This window comes from Lonchura striata, chromosome 1, assembly GCF_050655825.1.
Source record: "Lonchura striata isolate lonStrDom1 chromosome 1, ASM5065582v1, whole genome shotgun sequence".
Lineage (NCBI taxonomy): Eukaryota > Metazoa > Chordata > Aves > Passeriformes > Estrildidae > Lonchura > Lonchura striata.
The window spans coordinates 80,085,977-80,107,570 of record NC_140703.1 but is presented as its reverse complement, the minus strand read 5'-3'; the positions used below and the strand labels follow the sequence as shown (position 1 = coordinate 80,107,570).

The window sequence follows — 21,594 nt, the reverse complement described above, 5'->3', positions numbered from 1 at the left end:
TGGGGTGCCTGGTCATGATGGAGCAGCTGGGTGCTCTGCTGCTGGCATCCCGTGCACAGAGGGAAGAGAGGGAGGGACAGGCAGAGATACGACACAGGCACAGGTCAGTTATTTATACGCATGACATTCTTAATCTCTCAAGGACAGCTAATCGGAATATAAAACCTAATCAATTAAAATGTTTATTTCTGTTAGGAAAAAAAACAAAACAACAACAAAAGAGGGAGATTTTCCTGGCAGTATTCTCTTGAGGATATTAATGAGTTAAATAGCACTACTCTTCGGTAGTAGCCATATAAGCGAAACCGTATGCCAGAAGATGATTCTGAAACACAGAGTGAGATCAGACAAGGAATAACGCCAGGAAATCACTGGAATGAAGGACAAGAAAAACCTCGAAGTTTTCAGAAGCTGAGTGAGGACAGGGTTCTCGTTTCGAGAGGAGAAAGCTGAGGAAAACCCGTGAAAAAAATCCGGACAGAATCGTGTGTCGGCATCCTCCAGGATTATTTCGTCTTTTAAATTTCTTTTAAAATAAAATAAATTAAATAAAACTAGCCTAGAGTGATTGCGCCCCCGCCCCGTAATTTACCAGTGATCGAAAATGACTGGTCAAAATGTCAAGAACAGTTTCACCAAAAGGTTAGAGTGTTTTTTAAGTCAGTTTTGTTAAATGTGGTAAAGGTGAAACAGGTTGCAAAGAGTTGTTTCAAGCAGAATGACAATAACCAACATACGAAGCAGAAAAACACTCATAAATGAGGCCTCCAATCAATGGGAAAACTTATAGCTCCCTAATGAAGTTTCTTGTGAAAAGGAGGGCGACACAAAGCCACCGAGACATGAATCATTCATGGGAAATATAAAAGATAAAAGATATCTGACAATGAGCAGAACCTTGTATAGAGTGTCTAAAACAAGTTTCCCCTTCTTATTTTCTGCTTCCCCCCCCCCCCCCCCCCCGCCAACCTCCCTTTCCTAGTGTTCCCTGCCCGCCCTATAGAGTTAACATTGACCAGTGCACGTCCTGCCCCACTTCAAAGTAATTTAGCCCAGAACGGAAGGCTTGGCGCTTGGACAATCTTCATGGTGTGTTAGGATTTCTATGGCAATTGGCAAGCAAGACGTTCCCATCTGAATATGGCTCAAAGAAAGCCACTTATTGACACCGAGTTGGCCATCATCAAAGACTTCATCTTTTCCTAGGCGAAACGTGGTCCTAGCAAACACTGTTTAAATCATCTACCTTTGTAGTCGCGGCTGGGAGACATCTCGCCACACACTATTGCTGGCGCTCGGCCCTTTAAAGGCGAGAGCGGCGGTAGCTAAGTTTGAAGGGACTAAGAAATTTCGGGAGTGTGGGAAATGGCATTGCCGGGAGGGGGGCTGTGGATATGGATAAGCGGGGAGTTCTCGGCGGAGAGTCGCGGGGCTGCGCCCCCCAACGCACCCGCTACAGGCAGGGTGCGGGACGCCGGGCAGCCGGGATAGGCTGCTGCTTTGTCTCCCAAAGGATGGGTGGTGGGGAGAACCAAGGATTTTCAGGGGTTTTCCTCACATGTTTCGTGCTTCTAGAGATGTCGCCAGGGAGTTGTGAAGTTCTGGCAAGGATGGATTGTCACTCATTTCCCCCCCATCTCCACCCCCTTCTGCCCCTTCCCCCTCCATTATCCCGGAAAAATATTTTCAGGTAGAGCAGACCAGGACGGATCAGGGAGTGTGCTGGGACACACATTCACACTCACACGCGGACACACACGCTCCCCCCTGGCTCGGACACCCAAACGCCGGCGGGGCGCTGCCACCGCTCTGCCACCGCTCTGCCACCGCTCTCTCCCCCCGCATCCCGCGTACCCTCAGCACACACAACCACGCTCCCGCATTCACACACACACCACGCAAGTGCCTAATCAGGCAGGGAGAAGTTCAAAGGCAGGTTCTTTGAAATTCAAACTACTGCTTTTATGGTACATCAACATGGAGCGTTAGGATTGCTATGGCAATGAGCGCAGCAAAAGCAAGCTGCATTTAAAATAGTCCACCTCGATTCGAGACACTCTATTAAGATACAGTTGCATTGACCTTTAGTTTCATGCCGTGTTAGCGCAGTCAATTTTCACTTCATCAGAACGTCTCATATTTTTTGGCCTCTCTCCCAGCGACCCTTCCCCTCCCGTTTTTTTTTAGGACCCCCCCTTCCCAACTTCAGCAGATAAACAAATAAGTGAGGAAGAAGCTCCATCTCCCGCTCTTCTTTTCTGCCTCCCTTTTTTTTCCACCCCACCTAAGTACTTTTATTTGCAGAGCGATTGTTCTTTGTTTATTTAATACAAGTACTGTGTGAATGGTGAAAAATAAACACGATGAAAAATAACCAAACAGATGATTCCGCCAAGTGAAAAAGCCCGGACTTAATAAAAGTGCGAAGCAGTCACCGTTGAATGAGAAATCCTTTGAAGTGGAACTTATTATAGGAAGAATACTTTTTGGTTTCCCTAACGACGCTGCTGAATTGAAAGGGCTCGCCTTTGTCAACGATTTGTTCTCCTTTGCCGGGATGCCCGCAGAAATTACTTACATGGGCTGCCTTAACATGCAGCCTGCAAATCAGTAACTTCGCAGCTCAGACTCGCAGACGCCGCTCTTCTAAGGACAAAAAGAAGTCAGGAGGAAAACACCCCAACCTTTCATTCAGCCTCTTATTTTGGGGGGTGAAGGGGGGCGGAGGGAGAAAAGGGGGTTTGGGACGGCGGGGGGAGGCGAGTGTATCCGTGTAGCAACACCCCAGAGCCCCCAGCCCCCGCCCCCCCGGCCCGCCCCGCCCGGCGGCAGGGACCCGGAGCGGGACCGTCCTCCGCTCCGTCCCAGCCCCGGAGGGAGCAGGGGGGTGGCGGAGCTCCTCCGGCAGCACCGTGTCTCTCCTTCCCCCACCCCCGCTCCCCCTTTTTTCTCTTCTGCCAAGTGATTTTCCCAGGCAGAGACATATTTAATAAGGGTCGTTTATTACGAAGGCGCTTTGAAGGGTCGCCCCTGAAGCCCTGTGTCCATTAAAAACATGGAGGTGACATTTAAACCTCGTTTTAAAGGAGCTCTGGGGTAGTTCAATGAAAGGCAACTCGTTTGTCTTATGAGCTTGGAAACAACCTCCCTTCTTCTCCTTTTGACCACATGGCATAACTCAAAAACAATAGTTCAAAAGTAAAATGGCATCGTGGTGTTCAGCCTCAGACAGGCACCCATCTAGCAGGAGAGAAAAGGGATAGTCCATAACACAATGTGCTTTTTGTGTCCGACTCTGTCACAAGGATTTCGTTGTTTGCTTTAGAGGCTGCGCCTGTTATACTTTCTTGAAAGTGCTTGTGTTAAACAAGAGTTATAAGTCATCCAAAACAACAAACATTTTGATTTTCTTTGCCTAAAGGGTTTTCCCTGGCCATGGGCACCGTGAAAAAATAATGTACTTGCTGAGAAAGGAGCACCAGTAGTAGCATTACAAGCACAGTGCATTAAATATTGAATGACACGAGGAAAAAAAAAGAACTTGTCGAGGGGCACTCAGCCTTAAAGTCTTTCTTCAACTTTGTCTTCAGTGCCTGTTGGACTATTTAAGATGGTGTTAATTAAGGGCTGCATCTGATTCCACTAGCCCCCAGCTTTGTCTCTTTGCAGCGCTCCCATCAATAGCCCCTCTCAACCGCGGGCTTTCCCCACAAGTTGGTTTAGTGGTGCATGTGTCACTTCTTATTTTGAGGCTGAAGAGAAACCCGGATCGTGCATTAAGGGAAACAGGGAGATAGTAATCAAACGGTGTTGTAGGGCTCGGGCAGGGGGGGGGTTTGCGCGGCGGGGCAGGGGCAGGAGGAGGAGGGTGCGCGGCCAAGGCTGGAGCAGGGCAGCAGGGAGCGGAGCGGGGGCACGGCGCAGGGGTGAAAGCCTGTTTGCACATTGCCAACAGCCTGTTTGGCAAACAAGGGGCTGGCGAGCTTAATTTGTTTCAAATTAATCGTTTTCCACGAGAAAAAGAAAGAAAGGAAAAAAAAAAAAAAACCAAACCCAAAACCAAAACCACGCGTCAAACAGCCCTCCCCAAAATCCTGCAAGGGAACAGCAGGAACTGCCTCAGGTCCCGCGGCAGCCCCGTGCGGGAGCCCACGCGTGGCTGCGTGGGGAGCCGTGGCGTGTGCCTGTGCCCCTTTCCGGCTGTGTCCCGGCCGCATGCAGGCAGCTGCTGGCGCTGCCCTTTGCCGGCCCCGTAAATGAGGCCGACCCTCAGTGCAGGGCAGCCCCCAGTGTGCACCAGGCAGCGGGGTGGGCGAGGGCAGCCACGAGAGCAGGGGGGACACACAGTCTTGGGGTCATTCGGCGGGACGCCTCGCCCTGCACTCAGCTTCTCGTATTTAGGGGCTCGCCGCTCTCCCCTCTGCGGGGAGCACCGAAGCACCCCGCATTTCGGGGAGAAGCCTTTCCCGGGCCCCATCCCTGCGCCCCCCGCTCCGGTTGTGGGGGCTCCTCGAATCCCAGTGGGGCGCCGCGTCCCTCCCTCCCTAAAAGTGGTGGAGGCCGAGAGGGGCTTTGCCCCTGGGGGGCATCGTCTCCGCGCTCAGCAAATACCAACAGCGGGGGTGCAAATTGGGGGGCGGCTCCTCTTTTCTGTACGACTCCTTTTCAATCTGCCAAAGGCACCGGGTGTTGAAAGCAAGGGGGCGCAGAGGAATCCTTTCCAGGTGTGGGGGGGTGTGTGCCCCCCATTCCCCCGGGGTCAGCGGGGACCCACTGCCCCGAAGTGCACTCAGAGCTGAGGTCGGGTTAGGGGACCCTTTAATTGGATAGGGCGGCGGTGGGGGGGAGAATGGTTCACTTCAGTTCTGTCCTGCACGAGTGGTGAGGAGGAAAAAGCTGAGCGTGAGGCTGGGAAACCCAATAGCCAGATTCCCTTCTTCTTCTTCTACTTTTTTTTTTTTTTTTTTTTTTTTCCCCAATCCCTATGTTCCCTCTCTCCTCCTCCTCTTCCTTTCACTCGGCAAGCCCGTCTAAAGCGCTCCAAATGGCCTTTCAAACAAGAAAACCCTTCAAGGAAAAATGGGCACACATCCCCTTCCAGGCACCTTGCCAAAATCTTCCAAGCACCCTACCTGGCATCCTAGCTTAAGTTTCTTCAAGAAGTATGTGTGTGTCTGAGTACGCGAGGCGGGGGGAGGGGGGGGTTCGGGGCCGAGGGGGGGTTGGAATTACAGCCGTCCTGTAGTGGTAGACACAAGTTCAGAGCTCCACTTCTCCCCTCTTTAATTAGGCTGGGGAGAGCCGCGGAGGCGCCTGGTTGAGGCGCAAGCGAGGCGGCCGGGCCGAGCGAGTGAGTACCCAACGCGGCCCCGACGGGACGGGGACGGGCACCCCGGGGGAGCCGCGCCGGGGGGCTCCGAGCTCAGGGGGGAGGAGGCGAGCAGCCGCATCCCGGAGAGAGATGTGGGAGGGGAGGATGAGGGGGCCGGGGGTGTGCCAGGGGAACTCTCTTCCCCGAACTTGCGGTGCGGACCGCTAGGCGAAACTGGGGAGGCCAGTGCCGGTGCTGCAAAAGTCAGCCCGACCCAGCTGTGACTTCACCTATTAGCCCCGATGTCTTTCCGAGGAGATTGGCGGAGTTAAACATCCCACAATGGGCGCTCTGGGGCGTCTCCAGCCTGACCTCTACCCGGTTTTAATAGTTTCATAGGAACTTCATTAAATCAATTACTTAGTGAGCACATCATCATTTATTTGTAATTAGCACTGAAGAGCTTGATTTTTGCAGCAGCCCGCAGCCCGGTTCCCAGCGGGGTTGGCCATGTACTACAAGCACTTTTGTTTGCTCTGTGTGTTGACTCGTGGTATTATTCGGCCGCCACAATAAAAGTGTAATCTTCACGTCTTAATCTAGCGTTCAGGGAGGAAAGGAAAACAAACACGGAGCGGACGAGGCACCGGTTCCCCGTCTCCGTGTCCCCCCCTCCTCGGGCCGCCGGCCCCGCTGCGCGCAGTCGGGCGCGGTGCGGCTCCCGGGCCGTGCGGCGGGGAGGAGGGCGGAGGGACGGGAGGGTGGGACGGACGCCGGGGCCGAAGGGGGGGAAAAGGGAGGAAATGGGTCATCCGCAGCCAGGACAAAAGAGACCGGCTCGGTGCCTTGAAGGGCATGAAAAAATGGTGCGAATCGGCTGCCCGCGGCTCTCGGTGTGCTTGTTAGGGGGGAACCAGCGGGGCTCAGTGCTGGGGGGGCAATAAGAAAGCTTTCGTTTGGGGGGCTTCGGGGCAGGAAAGAGGACGGGTAGGGGCAGGGAAAGCCGCATCAATGGACGTGACTGTATTGGGGGCGGGAGGAAAAGAGCGAAAACTCCCCCACATAACCAGCCAGTCCTCCTCCGCTTCTCCCCGCAGCCAGCGCTTTGCCATCGCAGCTTCCCACGGGGAGGCGGCTCCACGCGTGGGCCGCCCCACGGCTGCCCCCAGGCGACAGCCCCAGCCCCTTTTTCCCACCGCAGAAGCTGCCGCGGCCGCGTCTCTGCGCGCCCCGGTTCGGGCCCTGCGCCGAGCCCACCGGCGCAGTGAGAGGCAGGCATCCCGGGCGGCCCCGGGGGGAGGAGGGCTTTGCAGCCCCCTCTCTCCTCGGGCTGTACTGGCTCCCAGAAAGACGTTTTGCAGGCAGGCAAGGGGTTGGGGAGTGGGGGCTCTTTTGGGATGTCTGCCTGCCGCCTCTCACTTCCCTCACCCCCTCTCAGCGCGAGGGAGGGAGGGGAGCTGATGTCCCGTTGGAGGCTGCTCCACACCCGCAAGCTCCTGGGCTTATGCACCCCACGCGTGGCCAGTGGCTGTAGGCACCGAGGCAGCGACCTAAGGGAAAAAGAAAAAGGGGGCGTGTCGGGCTGTATGTACCCCTGTACAGGAGTAGTACCGTGTTGGGCTCTGACGACACCCCCACTCCTGGTACTCAGGCGCTGCCCACATTTGGCAGTTCACCTGCAGAGGGGCTCTGTCGCCCCGCTGCCGGCCCGCTCCTTTCCCACGGAAACCCGTCGAGGTGAACGGGACGAGCGGCCCCGCCGGTACTTGCCTGGGTCAGCTCCTACCGGCTGAGGGATGGGGCGATCCTTAATTTCCATCCTCGACGTGGCGAGAGCCTGGGTCCGAGGCAAGACAAGTGCAGGGGAGGGTGCAGATGTCACCCGCGAGGGAGCCGCCCCTCGCTGTGCCGTCGGTCATCTCGTGGAGAGTGATGGGTCTCCACCGCCCCCGGCCCGGGCCGTAGGGCAGCCCCCAGCTGCAGGGGCCGAAGTGGGGGCCCGGTGGTGCTGGCAGGGCAGAGGTCGCCGTGCAGGGCTGCCGCGGCGGCTGTGAGGCCGTTCGCATACGGGTGATAAAACACGCCGGGGGGCGGGGGGCGAACCCTCTCTCCCCTCCGCCCCGAAAACACCGCTCGGCGTTAGTGCAAGGGCCAGAGGTTTTCAAATTCAAGCAAATAGCAGGGAAAAGCTCCGTAAATATCATCTGTGAGTCGGAGAGGAGAGAGGCGCTTTATTTGCGCGGAGCAGCCGGGACACGAACGTGATTTTAGTTGCTACGTATTTTTAATATTAAATCTCTTAAACATCGAACATATCCAATCTCTTCTGTCCGAAAACGACCGTCTGAGAAGCCGAGCGGGGCGTGTTTGTCGCCGGGATTGGGATAAATGGGAGTTTCCCCGCGATGGCAGCGGGGAGACGGCGAGAGAGACTGCGCGGATGCGGAGGTTGCGCGGCCGCCGAGAGCAGTACCAGTGTCGTAAGCTCTCTTCTTGACGGGCAGGAGACCGAGCCCGGGACAGACCCGAAACCCTAAACGTTGAAAAGAAAGAAGTGTTTGCTGTGGGGGAGAAAACCAGTACCATCCTCTCCCTCTCCTCCTCCCAAATCTACAAATCCCGCAACTTAGTCCACGGGGAATGCTCACGCAGATTCGCGGGAACCGGTACAAGTTGTAGGGTGCTATTTTTAGGGCATGGGGCTGGAAATGGAGGGATAACCCTAGGCTCTGCAAAGCAAGAGAGCTGTAGATGGGGAAGGTAGCGCTGGCTGCAGCCGGACAAGTCAGCACGTCAGCCGTGAGTGACGCGAGTTGCTCGTGGGAGGAGGGAGAAAGAAAGAAGGAGCCCACGCCATCCGCCCTCCCCGTCCAGCCCAGAGGCTGAATCTGCCGGACAGCTGTCGCGGTGCGTGCTCCCGGTGTGCGCGGCTCCAAGGAGCGGAGGCGGCCTGCGGCAGACACCTGCCCTGCCCTTGCCCCTGAATTTTATGGAACTGGGAGCACCTTTCCAGCCCGGACGTGTTTCAGAGGCTAAACCCCTTTTGGGTTGCTGGCGGCACTGCCGCTGTGCCGTCCCGATACCCCACGGTGGAGGGGTGTCATGGGTGGAGCTTCGGGGAGTCGCGGGCAGTGTCCGTATGGGGCAGCTCAGCACTCCCCGGCCTCTGGCTCCGTTGTCTTCTTCCCCACGGCCTCTCCTGCCTGGCCACGAGTGTTCCTGCTCGTGCCTGCCAGCCTCACTTTTATCCTGCCTGTGCCACCCTCCCTGCCTGTCCCGCTTGGTCCTGCCTGTCCTTGCCTGCCCAGCCCGAATTCCCTGGAACAGCAGCCCTCAGCCTCTGCACCTGGTGCTCTTCATCACTGGCAGAGAGCTCAAGGACATTTGTTGTGGGGCGGTACTCTCTTGCAGGCTACATCCCTTTCGTCTGCGCTACGGAAGAGAGAAGCTGCTTCCTGTGGGAAATGGGTGAGGACAGAAGGGTCAGCAGGACAAATCCAGTCAGCTCTCCCCTGTCCCAAACCTGGAAGCAGCTTCCCAGACACCTGCCATCACCAACATGTATGGCAGGTCCTATTTGAAAGTTGGGGCCATGGATTCCAAATATTTTACAGCAGCTGTTTAATGTTCTCCTATGCAGTTATTAAACACAAATGGGAGTAAATTAAAATGGCAAAGTAAAGTGAAATGAAAAACTCTTCTTCCATTCTACTAAAAGACAACATCTAATTAAGGAATATTTGAATTCCACAAAAACACAAACTCTTCACAGTGACATAAGACTTTGCTTTTAAAACTGTAGCCAAATATAAACCTGTCCAGCTCAGACCAAGCTTACGCATAAGGGCCTCGATCCCACGGGCCAAGGGCCAGGACAGGCCAAAGACAGGGGCTGCTGCTTTGATTCTACCCCACCTCAGATACCCTCATTGTGGGAGGCCTCCTTTGACGTTTTTGTTCTCATTTCTTGCAGGACAGGGAAGCAGGCTTGGCCCAGAGCAGATTTTTAGGTTCCAAGTTTGCTGGTGGTGAGCCAGGGCAGCACCAGGCGCTGGCTTCAACAGCCGTGCCCAAGTGTGCCTAACTGTTGGGAACAGCCCTTGGATTCTTTTCCTCCCTGTTCTCTAGCACAGAAAAAACCCCAAAAACCCTCCCTTGAAACTATTCATCATGCAATGCCTGAAAACCTTGTATTACTTTATGCCATCACCCGACCCAGGGCAATCTGCCCAGGATTTTATCAACATTTACTTCATCAGTACTTAGACTTCTATTCTCTAGTTGGCAATGCTCATATGCCAGATACATTTGCCATTTCATGCATCCTGCCAGAGTTAGAGAAATAAAACTCAGGAATGGGATTAACCTGGGAGCATACCTGTGGGGCTTGATGCTTGCAGCTGGCACCTGGGATTTTTTTCAGGGGTATGAACCTGTCAGGCAGTCCTTGGAGAGGGAACTTTGAGCTGGGTGCATGCAATTCTGCCCCAGGTGGCTCTTAAATAAAAAGTGGAGAAAATGGGAAGAACTTAAGCTCAAATACAAAAATTAACTATGGGCACTGAGCTCTTCCAGTGGGGTAGACAAGCAGGAAGGTCAATAGTCCTGGTTGTCCAAGATGGTAATGACCTGGCAAGATAAGGATATAGCAACATTATATAGCCATGTAAATTGAGCTACATTCAGTGTTCTGTAAGGTACCATAAAGCATATATATCTCTGCCTCTTGGCTTCTCCAGTTCTGCCTTGTGTTTTACCCAAAAAGAAACAATGTCTGCAATTGCAGCAAAATCCCGTCTAGACACAGGTAACATGTGCACGTACCTACACCTGGTTCCCAGCCCTCCCCTCCACACAGGCACCAGTGTCACCCGAGTATCCTCAGATCATGTTCATTAGAAGAATAAATTCCACAGGGATTTTCCCATAATATAAGGGGGAAAAAACAACCTTGAAAGGAAGAGGATGCTGCTGGCATCCTCCCCTGAGTTCTTCAAGGACAACACCAACACCTTGCCGCTGCAAAGAGCATGAGGCACAGAGTGACAGCAAAGTCCTCTTTAACAGCAGATGTGGCCTTTTATTAATGGCCTGTTTTGTAGTGTTTTCTTTATTTTTGTTACTTTGCTACTCGAGAAGCAGAGTCTCATCTTTCCTAGGGATTATGGCATTGCTCCCTCCCTTTCTCAGCTGCCTATCTGTTGAAGAACTAAGACTTTTACAAAGCCCATTTATTGTATCTAACGCAAATTAAAAATCTCAGTGTGGAGGATTTTATTTGAAAAAAATTGCTCTGACTGCCAGAAAACATGGGGCCAAATCATTGTCAAGTCCATCTTACCTGCTGCCCTACCAGAATCATCACTTGCAGCTTCCCCTCTCCCCAAAGAACCTGGGGGTCTGATGAGCCAGCAGGGACAGGGGTGGGGTGGGGAGGAACATGTATCCCATCCTCTGAGCAGCTCAGATATGGGACTGGAAAAGGTAATGAATATGCAGACAGCCCAAGCTGGTCCCCAGGAGGGAGGGCCGTGCACATTTTGTTGGCTACCTCTGTCCACTGGTTTGAGGAAGGAATCCTTCAGCTCCCAGGGCAGTGCCCATGCTCTAACACAGCAGGGCACCGTCCAGCTCGGGATTCCCCATGGCAACACTGGACTTCTGACTCATGGAGGGCAGCAGTACCATTTGCTGTGCTAGCACAGGCCCTGGTGCTCCTCAGTGATAAAAAGGAGCAGTATGACAATACGTGAGTTGCTGGTGACATGGATGTGCAGGCTTGTCTGTGGCTGCCAGCTCTGGGAATGAGTGTAGCTCAGCACTGGCAGAAGGTGCTTGATTGATGGCTGGGTATTGTGGGGCTACAGTAGATGTGTCGTGCCAGACTGTGTACCCAGTCCAGAAACCCAGGGATTATATCAAAATGGCAGCTTACAACCATGCCTAAATAATAAAAGTGCTTTCTTACAAGTGCAGTGAATCCAGCTGTTTCCTAATGCCAGCACTACATTTGCTTTCCACATTTGCATCTGCGGCTTGTCTGAGCTCCACATGTTGGGGAATTTAAAAACAATAATTCATGCTTTTTTCCATGTTTTCTGAACGAACTAGGCTCCTGCAGAAAAATAGCAGGGGCAAATATATTTATGTTCAGGGATACAGCATTCTAGTCAAGGTATTTGGAGAGTAAAAGCATAACTGTACAGAGCTGTGAAGAGATAATACGTGGGGAAATGATTTTTAAAATGTAGAGGTAAAACCAGGATTATGCTTTTCCAAAGCAATTTGGAGACTGTGTGGCAATAAGAATTGGCATGGCAAGTAAATCTTGGCTGTGCATATATAGATGCTATAGGGATCCCTTGCCAGCCATTTAAGAATTGAATAATTTTAAATAATTAAGGCTTCAACATGACGGTATACACACATATAGGTGTGATACATGCTCATATACTAACACATACATGTATATGCGCACACATATCTTTACAATCAGCACTGCCTGATTATTCTTTCATTTTCGGAAGGTTTAGGAGTTTTGAAGCACTCTGATAATTTATGCTTACCTATGGGGTCTCAACCATTGGCGTGGCACCTAGTTTATTTCTTGTTGATGTTGATGTCAATAATTTATTTCAATGACCAGCGGGGACATGCTATGCATTAATGATTACTTACGTGCTCTATACATATTCAGATTTTGACTCCTGAGACTCTGCACATTTAGTTTGCCAAGAGATGCTGCTGCCTCTCCAGCAGGTATTATTAACTGAGGCAGCATTAAAGCAGCAAGAGGGGCATTGGGAAATATCACTGATAGCTGAGAAGGGCCAAGAACAGATCATAAACTAAACTTCAGTAAAGCTGAAATATACTCATGATGTTATCTTCCAATGAAAGATTATTTAAAACTCAAGTCTTTGAGTGCAGAGATCATAATGGGATCAATTATAGTTCAGAGCCAAAATTGTGTTGCCAGGTTATAAACTCACATTTCTGTCATGGTCCAGTTGCTGCTAGCTAACCATCTCTTCAGCCACCAGCACTGCATTTTTTAAGGCCAGTTTGGGAAATACATGACTTGGGACGAACCAGGGGTGCCAGGGAATCAGTCTAGTTCAAGACTGACTCTTTCTTTTTGTAGCACGGGAGGGGAGTGCTGGGCCCACGGCACCATCAGCACAGAGGAGGTGAGGGAAGCACAGACAGAATTGCTAACCACATCTCCCTCCATGATAAACTTTTTTCTCTTGTAAGAGGTGAGATACTTCTTCAAAGCACAAAGGAGAGGGGATAACTGGCAGGTGGGGCTCTGTATGAGCATGCAGAGATTTTCTCCCACTTCCCTGAGGTCTATTTTTTGTGGTTGTGGTTGCCTTTGAAAGGCAGTAATGAGGTAGGAAATCTTCACACTCTTTAACATTGAAGGGTTTCAGAGCAGGACTGATGCAGTGGAAAAGGAAAGAGGAAGTCCAAAACAGGAGAAGTATTTTGGAGTAGTTTTTTTTAGTGGCATACATGCAAATAGTTTGATATTTGTGACTACACGGACAGCTAGCAGAGGAGGATTGTTTACAAGTTTTCCTAAATGATGGTTCTTGTTGATCATCATTATGATGATCAGACTTGGTTATTCTTCCTTCCGAAAGCCTGTCTTCTTTAGGGTCCCTCTGGGATGATGTAAAGTTGTAATTGACAATATGGATTTCTAAATCAGCTAATATGGACATTGTCCTTAATACAAATCAACACGACACTGGCAGGAAGAAAAAATTCCCTTAGTGGAAGTGGGAAGATGTTTTCTCTCTTGTGTGAGAGAAATAAAAATCTTCCCCCAGATCTGCTCCAAGAGGCATGGTCTGTGCACAGGGCGGGGAGCTGGAACCCACAACCACTAATCCCAGCTCTGACAGACCCCCTGGGTGGCAAATCTCCCCAGCCTCCCATTCAACACCTGCAAAATGGAGATAATGAGCAGGACATCCTCCCTTCCTTGCGGTTCGGTGCGCTAGCTGCCGTGTGCGGAGCTGTCAGGGCTGCTCCCGCGGGCGTGCCTGCGTACAGCCCTGCTCCACGCACTGGCATTTTGCTGCCATTTGGTTGGCATAAATACCCCACAGCAGCACAGCGCTCCAGACGATCACGGGCAGGTGTGTAGCAGTCATCCTTTGTTTTCTTTAAATGATTTTATCCGAATTACGCCTGTGTCTGTCTGTCCCCGGGCCGGAGGCTCCCTGGTGTCCCGCTCGGCCCAGGGCAGACCCCGAGCGGCCGCCCCGAGTCTCTGCCCAGCCCGGGGCGGGGCGGGGATCGCTGCGGGTGGGGAGCGCAGCAGGGACAGAGACGGGAAACCGAGGCACGGGAATGGGGAAGGACACCTGTCTGAGTCTCCAAAGAGTTAATCTCAAAGTGGGGCAAAGTGACAAACCTGAACCTGAAGGGGCTGCTTTCATAGGGTAGGGGGAACACGGGGAGGACACGACCTTTGATCAATAGGAGGCATCAGGGGAGGGGCGCAGGGTAAGGGCTCCCCAATAGAAGCCAACACGGGGAGGGAGCAAACCTCACAACCCAATTCTGCTCCAAGGAAGGGATGAGAGACAGGGAACACTCCAGAACCAAAGGAGTGTGCTACCTTTGACAGACAGGGGTGAGACAAGGGAACAAGGGAGGTATACAGGTGGGTTGACATGTGGATTGACATACATTTTGGCGGGGAAAACTGTGGTAAACAACTCAGGACTGAACCATTAGGGAAGCTAAATGGGGTACAGAGAACTGAACCATTACAAACTTATAACAAGGAATATCAAAACATACTACAGAAGAACCAAAGGTAAAATAACAGACTACCACACCAAATAATGTCTTTTTTCTGGAGCTGCAGGCAAACCATTTGGCCTCCTGGCAGACAGCTTTTCTGGTTCTCGTGAGCCCAGTGTCGTTTACTGAAGAGGCTCATGTTGCATTTTCTGCCTCTTTCTTCCAAAACGTTCCTTTTGGGGAGGGGAGGAGAGGAGGGCGTGCTCTTATTTTATTTCATTTTTTGAGTCCCAGAGCTGGCAAAAAGAGAGCAATGGCTGTGGTGGGGATTCTTCCCAGCTGCATGGGCTGTGCACCCATGATTAAGATCACTGTCAGAAAGAAAGCAGCACTTTTAGAGGGTTTTTCATAAAGCACCCAGCAGAACACAGCACGGAACAACAAGACATTTGGTAAATGCCAAAATGGCACTCAGAGTGATTTTTTTTGTCCTTGGAGAGGTTTTTAAAAAACTTTTTTATATTGACAAACTGTCAAGGAGAGATAGTTCTGATTTTCAGGCTGAAACAAAACACAATGACTCGTGCTATGGCCCTAAGAAAGGCAGGCAGGTGGAGAAAGAAAGGAGTAAACAAACGCTTGCTTGGATCTTGCTCCCACATATTTGTCAGTGTGTCTGTGACCTGAGCAAGCTGCAACCTCTGCTGCTCAGCTGCCACCATGGTGGCCCACAGTGTCACAGGGAAGCTGGCCAGGTGTGGCCAAAGCCACCAGCCACCAGCCACCAGACCTGGACACACGGTAGAACCCTCACCAATGGTTAACTCCATCTCTGCTGCAAAAACACCAGGAACACTGAGCAAGGCCACAACAATTGTAACAAAAGCCACTCCCTGCCATTGCACCAATAAAGTAATTTCCCCCCCTTTTCTTCCCTGAGAAAGCCGTGTATGAAGTTGTGGCAGAGAGGGCTCAGGCTGCACCAGGGACAGGAATTTAAGAGAGTCAAATCCCACATCCACCTCCTGTCCTTGTACTCCATCTTGGAGATAATTGTGTTGTGTCTGCCCCTGTTTCATCTGTCCTGTCTTTTAGGTCAGACTTGTTCTTGTTATTTGTACCATACGTAGAACCAAGGGGGCTCCCAATTCACTGTGGTAGTGGTAGTAGTAGTAAAAATTGTAATTATAATTATATTAAAAGACTGAGCTGTAGCCAAAACAAAATCCCTTTTCACACATTCCTATTGAGATGTGATCCATAAAACTGCATTTTTATGTCAACAGATTGGCAATGTTATAACCCAGAGGCTGAAATAGGCAAAGGCATAGCTATATGCATATTTATTTTATATCAGCCCATTTTTACACCAATGTGTTTATGATTACATGGCACATAAGAATTTTATTCTCCTGTGTTAACTGGGATATGCATACATAGCAGTGTTCCATTTACACAGCTAATGTTAGATGACTAGTTTGTGATTCTCGGTGGTGCACAGGTAGCCTAACCTTTTTTGATCACATGCAGGCTGGTCTAACTCTTTTATGACACCAGGCTTTAAAGAGAATGGATCACCAGGCTTAAACTTCACAAAGGCAAGGAATTGGCCCTTGCCACTTGTAGCTTAAGAAAAACAAAAAAAACCCAATCAACTAATTGCAGGAGGAGCTACCAGTTCTCTTCTCTGATGTGGCATCTCCCATAGCAGCAGATTGTCTCTCTGGCTCATCCAACCCTGGAGTCAGGTGGCTGTCAAGAGCTGACTTTTCCCCCTCTGGTATTTTGGCTCTTGGTCTCAAGGTTGGAGGCCGCAATTTTCAGCACCTGCTAACGAATTTTTTAAACAGATGATAGAAAAGAAAGCTTCCAAATACAGCAGATACAATCTGCTGTTGCCTGGGTCAAGCATGGACCACAGGGCTAATTTGCCCTGGAGATGGGGGGGCTAATGATGTCCATGGTTCTGGCAATTATGTCGTGTTCCTCTAGGATGATGGTCAGTGTAGCACCTTTCTGTGCATTCTGTGAATTCTTTGCTGCAGAAGAGAAGCACACTGTGCACGAGCTCTCCTCTTCCTGCTGTAGCAGCGACTTGCTCCTCCAGTACCAGGAGAATCCACACTGCCAAAACCTGTAATTTGCGTTATTTCAAACACACTTTCATTTAAAATCCAAAGGAAATATTGAACTAATTCAATATATGCAGGTTCAAATTGCAGCACCACTACCGTAAGAATTCAGATGCTCTGTTCCTTGCAGAGATCATGTCTAAAACAAGTCTTGACATAAAGACCTGCTTTAATATTTCTGGCAGCTCTCTGTCCCACGACTTCCACCACCCTTTGCTGAGCAAGTCCCTTGCCCCCTTCCCTCTGTTTTTCTTGTGACAGTGTGTGTATTTTAATCCAATGTAACTATTTGTTCTCATAGCCTTCCCTGGCCAGCAGGAAATAGTGGGACCTCTGAACGGCTCTTGAGAGGCAAGAGAAATAAATAAAAGACAAGGAAATTGAAAGAATAACAAAGAATAGACCATTCAGAGCAGGTTTCCATTAGGCTCAGGAGGCAAATGACAACAGGCATGGAAGGCTGTAGATGAGACAAAATGTCTTATAAGGTTTTTGTCACTCACTGGTGACAGTGGCTAGAAATAAATATGCCTTTTTGTCTTTCTTCTGAGTCCTAAGTTGATTCAAGGTGGAAATCAAGGGAAAAGTAGAAGGTTGGATGTTTGCAGAGTTCATGTTATAGCTGGGACTTCTTCCACTGCCTTTTCCAGTACATGTGTATAGAACTACATGTACACATCTGTAACGCCAGCCACGTCTCTGTGCTGGTAACTGGTATGGGAGAGCTGCATTGCCTTCCTCCAAAAAGTATTTGCTCATCCTTGTACCAGTCCACAGGCGATGGGTACACATACTTTTCCCCATCTTGCATTCAAAAGTCACCTTTAAGATCTCTTTCACAAACTCATATCTTTCAAAGTCTGAAGATGAGATCAGAGAGTCCAGGTGAATGTTATTCCCCTCCTTCCTTGCTTTTAAACTTTTTTTTTTTTTTTTTTAAATGCTTGCAACACTCTTGTTCAGGTTTGGAAATTAAAGTTATTTTCCTGCCAATGTTTTCTGATTCCATGTGGCAAGCAGTTTTCTTTACAGTGGGGCAGAAGCCAACATGGCTGCCTCAAGCATGCATTGGTTTTGTGTATCCTGTCAACTCTTTCCTAGACAAAGTGAACAGTCCTGAGATCTGTTCTGCCTCCCCCTAGCCCACTAGTGTGACAGTCCTCAGTTTTAGCACATCATGCACAAAACTGAGGCAAAGTACTGGTTACTTTCTTTTCTTGTAAATACAATTCTGAGGACATTGTTGGTTTTGTCAGAACTATGAAACTTTTCCCAACTTTCCCCCATACCTTTCCAAGCTTGGCTATACTAAAAAATGTGACCTAACACCCAATGCACAGACTGCCACAGGATTGGGTCTGAGTGACTACTCATTTTAGCTGCTCAGGTCCCTTTGGTAAGGACTCTGGCCCTTACCAAACAGAGATCAGTGTTGGTGCAGGGTCTGAGGCAGTGCTATGACCTGGGGTATCTCATGGTCCTTTACAGATGGAGGAGGTGAGTGGGCTGTGGAAGTGCACTGGAAGTGTCTGTGCATACCTTCACCCTTTTCACTGGGAACCCAACACACACCCTTGGAGATAGGATTCATGGCTTGCTGGCCATTATTCATCCTGAACTACAGTGGTTATGTCTTAGTAACAAAAGCATGAAGCATAAGGGAAAAGAGCTTCAAGACAAGGCAGGAGTTCTTTGTCAGTTCATCTTAAGTATTTCTGTCCATTGTTCTTGCTACATTTGTATTCTTTCCTGCACGTACATTTATAAAATCAACAATTATAGTAGTTGTATGTGTTTGTTTATAAATAGGGCCATGCACCACTTCTAGATAAAATTCTGGTTGTAGTGAGCATCTCGAAACATGAGTGCGTTCCTTTGCCATGGAGAAGTCCCAGTCCATGTGAAACTTGGATAATGAACTGGAGATTAATTAATGTTGTCTGTCATATGTCTGGTTGTGTCTATTAAGGGGCTTAATTATGGAGTCAGTAGCTCTCCATCTAGGCTGGTTCTCTCTCCTTTTAACTTTGTTTTCATATTTTGCATTCGGGACAACAACAATTACAATATTGTCCATGTACTGATCCTTTTTCACATAGTATGAACATTGCAGCCTCTGCTGAAGAGTTTTTAACTGTTTGCTAAGTAAAAGCAGATGTAAAATGAAAGATTTCAGCTCTTTGCACAGACTAAGTGCCAGGTTTCAAAACCTGTATTTTGGAATATGCTTTAAGTTTTGCTTTAGTTTTTATGGTAAAATTGTTTATTGTGTTGTCAACAGATTTACTTCTGTTCTACCTCTGCCCTTATGATACATATACTGATGAGTGTTTAATTCTTGCCAGAGCGTGTCTCCTGTATTGTGAATAAATTGCATCTTGAAGTTGCCACATTTTGCTCCCATTGAGGAATCACTGTTTTATTCATTATGGTGTTGCTATGGTTCTGTCATGATGGACTTTGAGTGTGATTCTGTTGCTCTCATAAAAAAATGACATGAAAAAAATATAGTGTCTTGTCCTCTGATCTGCCATCTATAAATCAAAGAATATGATTTGACATATAACTAGTCAGATAATTGCCAAAGGCATATGCCAGTTGGGACAAGCCCAAAATAATTTTGGAAAAGTGCTGACAATCCCATGGTCACTCACGGCAGATTGTGCCCCTGCAATTCCATTCAAATAAATCCAGAAATGCCTCCAGAATGACTGTTGCTTCATGTCTGCCCTCTTCTTTTTGGGCTACTGTTTATTTCTGTTACTGGATTAGACACCATAACAGAGCAGTGGTCCTGAGAATTGCAGAGATTTGTTCCATGGTGAGCTGGAGTCTTGGATCTGTGGCACTGAAGGTTTCCATATGCTGGCAGGGCAGCTAGAGAGGAGAGTTTGAAGAGCAGCAGCAATTGGGTAGAGCATGAAGATGAAGGCTGGTACTGGTAGTGATTATCTGAGACCTTTTGTTTTCACAACAAACTTCAGGGAAAGGATGAGGCAATATAGGGAGTCAAAGGAAGGGCAAAGGCCAGGCTGCCAGGAGGTCTCTTCTAGATCACTAGCAAAGAGTATAGGCCATGTACCTTGGCTGCTAGCTGGAGTCAAGGGGCTCGGGGAAGTCCACCAAGAGGCAAGGCACAGAAATGAATGCAAGCCATCCAACAGTGACCTTGAGCTCTGATTGAAGCCAGGTCATTTCTGCAGTCCCTACCTAAACCAGACTCTCCTTGGACCAGGTTTTGGTCTCTGTATGGACTGCAGATTGTGGGCTCTGACATACTCTGTGGTGGCAGGTTTCTGCAAAACACTGATGGTGCGAGGCCATTGCTCAGGGCTTCACCAGGAGAGAGGGAGCACAGAGGGAAGGGATGTTTCCAAATGCGTTTTTTTTTTTTTTAATGAGTGATATGTTGGCTTCAGGCAAATGGTAGAAGGTTTTACTGAAAAGGCTTCTTTATGGGATTGTGGTTTAGCTTGGGGTAGCTTAGAGAAGTCTGTAAACCCCAGGAGCTCAAGGAGTTTGACAGGTTTGACAGGCCTTCCTGCTACTTATGAACAGGAGGCTGGAGCAAGTGCTCTTGAAATCACCTCTCTGTTTTCCATCAAAGCATGCTGGCATGCCAGAGGAAGATATAAACTGTTTTCTTCCCCCTTTTACTTTCTTATATAAAGACAATCTTAGAAATATTTTTTCTGGATCTTTAAAACTTTGCTTTTTTTTGGCTCCTCTCAATACAAAATCCCTATCCACATTTCTAGGCTTTGGATTAGACCCTTACGTGGAGCCTTGAGCACCTTAAAATCATTACAGCAAGAAACATTAGTGACACACCAAAAACTGGTATACATCACCTCTAAAGAACATGCCAGCTCTAAAGAGCCACTCTCTCACCTGGACCCCATTACCAGTGTTAAGCATTTTTGTGTTCATTTAACTGTACCACACTCCACACTCTGCCTTGTACCAAAGTGAGAAAATAATGGAAATAATGAAAACTATAAAAATGATAAATGAAAGCAATTGAAATAATGAAAATGAAAATTACTGCAGATCTGTATGTGTGTCGTGTGCAATGATAGTAAGGACTGCAGGTCCTGGTGATGACAGGGAGAAGAGCCCTCTTTATTCTCCCTAGGTCAACCTATGCCTTCACATCACCCCTGATCTTACTCAGTAAAATGAGTGAGTGCTTCTAATTAACATCACATACTTGCCAGGTTTGCAAAGCAAAGGGCTTGGATTTCTGCTGTAACAGCAGTGGCTGCTGCTGCAATACTTAAGTCGTCACTGGTCAGAGAGCTGTTGCAGTGTTTGAGCTGGGGGTCACTGCCCTGCAAAGGGAAAGACTGGGAAGAATCAGTAATTAATGAAAAATGTATAGATAAGAAGGAATTTCCTATTTCTTTGAATGGTAGTAATTTAATTTAAGAAGAAATCCAGTGATGGCTTCCTAGGAAATAAATGCCTTTTTGTAAATCTCTGTGGTGAAAATTGCTTAGCTGAAAATCAGCAGAATTCTTCTTACTCTGGTTTCTAAACATGCCTCTGTTCCTAACCCAGCCCTAAGACTGAGAAACAGAAATGAGCTCTGATAACATGAACAGAATGCTTAGGGCAGAACAAACCCAAGAGATTAAGTTAAATTTGCCAGCTGAAGAAAGCTTCTAAGCTTTATCAAACATACAAGCTGGAGAAAACTCTGAAGGCGGCATGTGGGCCTGCTAATATCTTCCACAAAATCTTCCAGCCATAAGAAGCTCCTCAGACCTGGGAAAGTCTCCTACCTCCTGAGGAGAAGGAACAGCTTAGCTCCAGAGGCCAGCCTGTAATTCCATAGCCTTATCCCTGGCAGCACCTAACCAGCCCACCTTATCCAGCTGGCCCAGCTGGGAAGCTCATGGGCAAACCACTTTATTCAGCATCAGCTCAAAAAGTAGAAATTATAATCCCATAGGCAAAGCACCAGAGAAGGTTAGCTGGGCTGAAGAAAGAAAAGCAGGCCCTTCAGTGTAAATCCTTTAGCTCTATTATACTCTCCTCTTTTCCTTAAAAAAAAAAAAATCAATAAATTATTCTTATTGAGGTCTTTTATTGCAAATTATGTATTTCAGCCTCTTAATTCTTGTACAAAGCCAGTTCCTGCTTTTCTGTGCTCACTGTGGTAGATTATATCTTACCATTCTCAAATATTTTCATGGAACAAATATCTTGTCCTCCTTCTGGATAAACAGTTGTGAAACCTTGGGGTTTCTTTTACATCATCTAGACATTACCTGTTTTCTTCAATTATGGCAAAGACTGCAAGTCCCAAACTACTTTGCTAGAGCTGTGCAAACACAGTAAGAGGTGACCTGTATGCCAGAATTCATCATCTAAACAGACAAGACA

At 48.8% G+C, this 21,594-nt stretch overlaps 2 long non-coding RNA genes across 4 annotated transcripts in view; one reads left to right on the top strand and one right to left on the bottom strand.

Annotated features, from left to right (window-relative positions):
* Nucleotides 1-979: 979 nt before the first annotated feature.
* The window catches only part of LOC110470546 (uncharacterized), a 77,640-nt gene continuing 57,025 nt past the window's right edge, over nucleotides 980-21,594 (top strand). The window contains exons 1-2 of one of the 3 annotated variants that reach the window (XR_014949342.1): nucleotides 980-5,162; nucleotides 5,291-5,350. This is a non-coding gene — a long non-coding RNA (uncharacterized LOC110470546). The other 2 variants (XR_014949341.1, XR_014949340.1) reach the window with 2 other exon arrangements.
* Nucleotides 5,732-10,273, bottom strand: LOC116183375 (uncharacterized). The gene is made up of 3 exons (XR_004147988.3): nucleotides 7,960-10,273; nucleotides 7,082-7,844; nucleotides 5,732-6,861 (listed from the first exon to the last, which is right to left on the bottom strand). It is a non-coding gene; the product is annotated as an uncharacterized LOC116183375 (long non-coding RNA).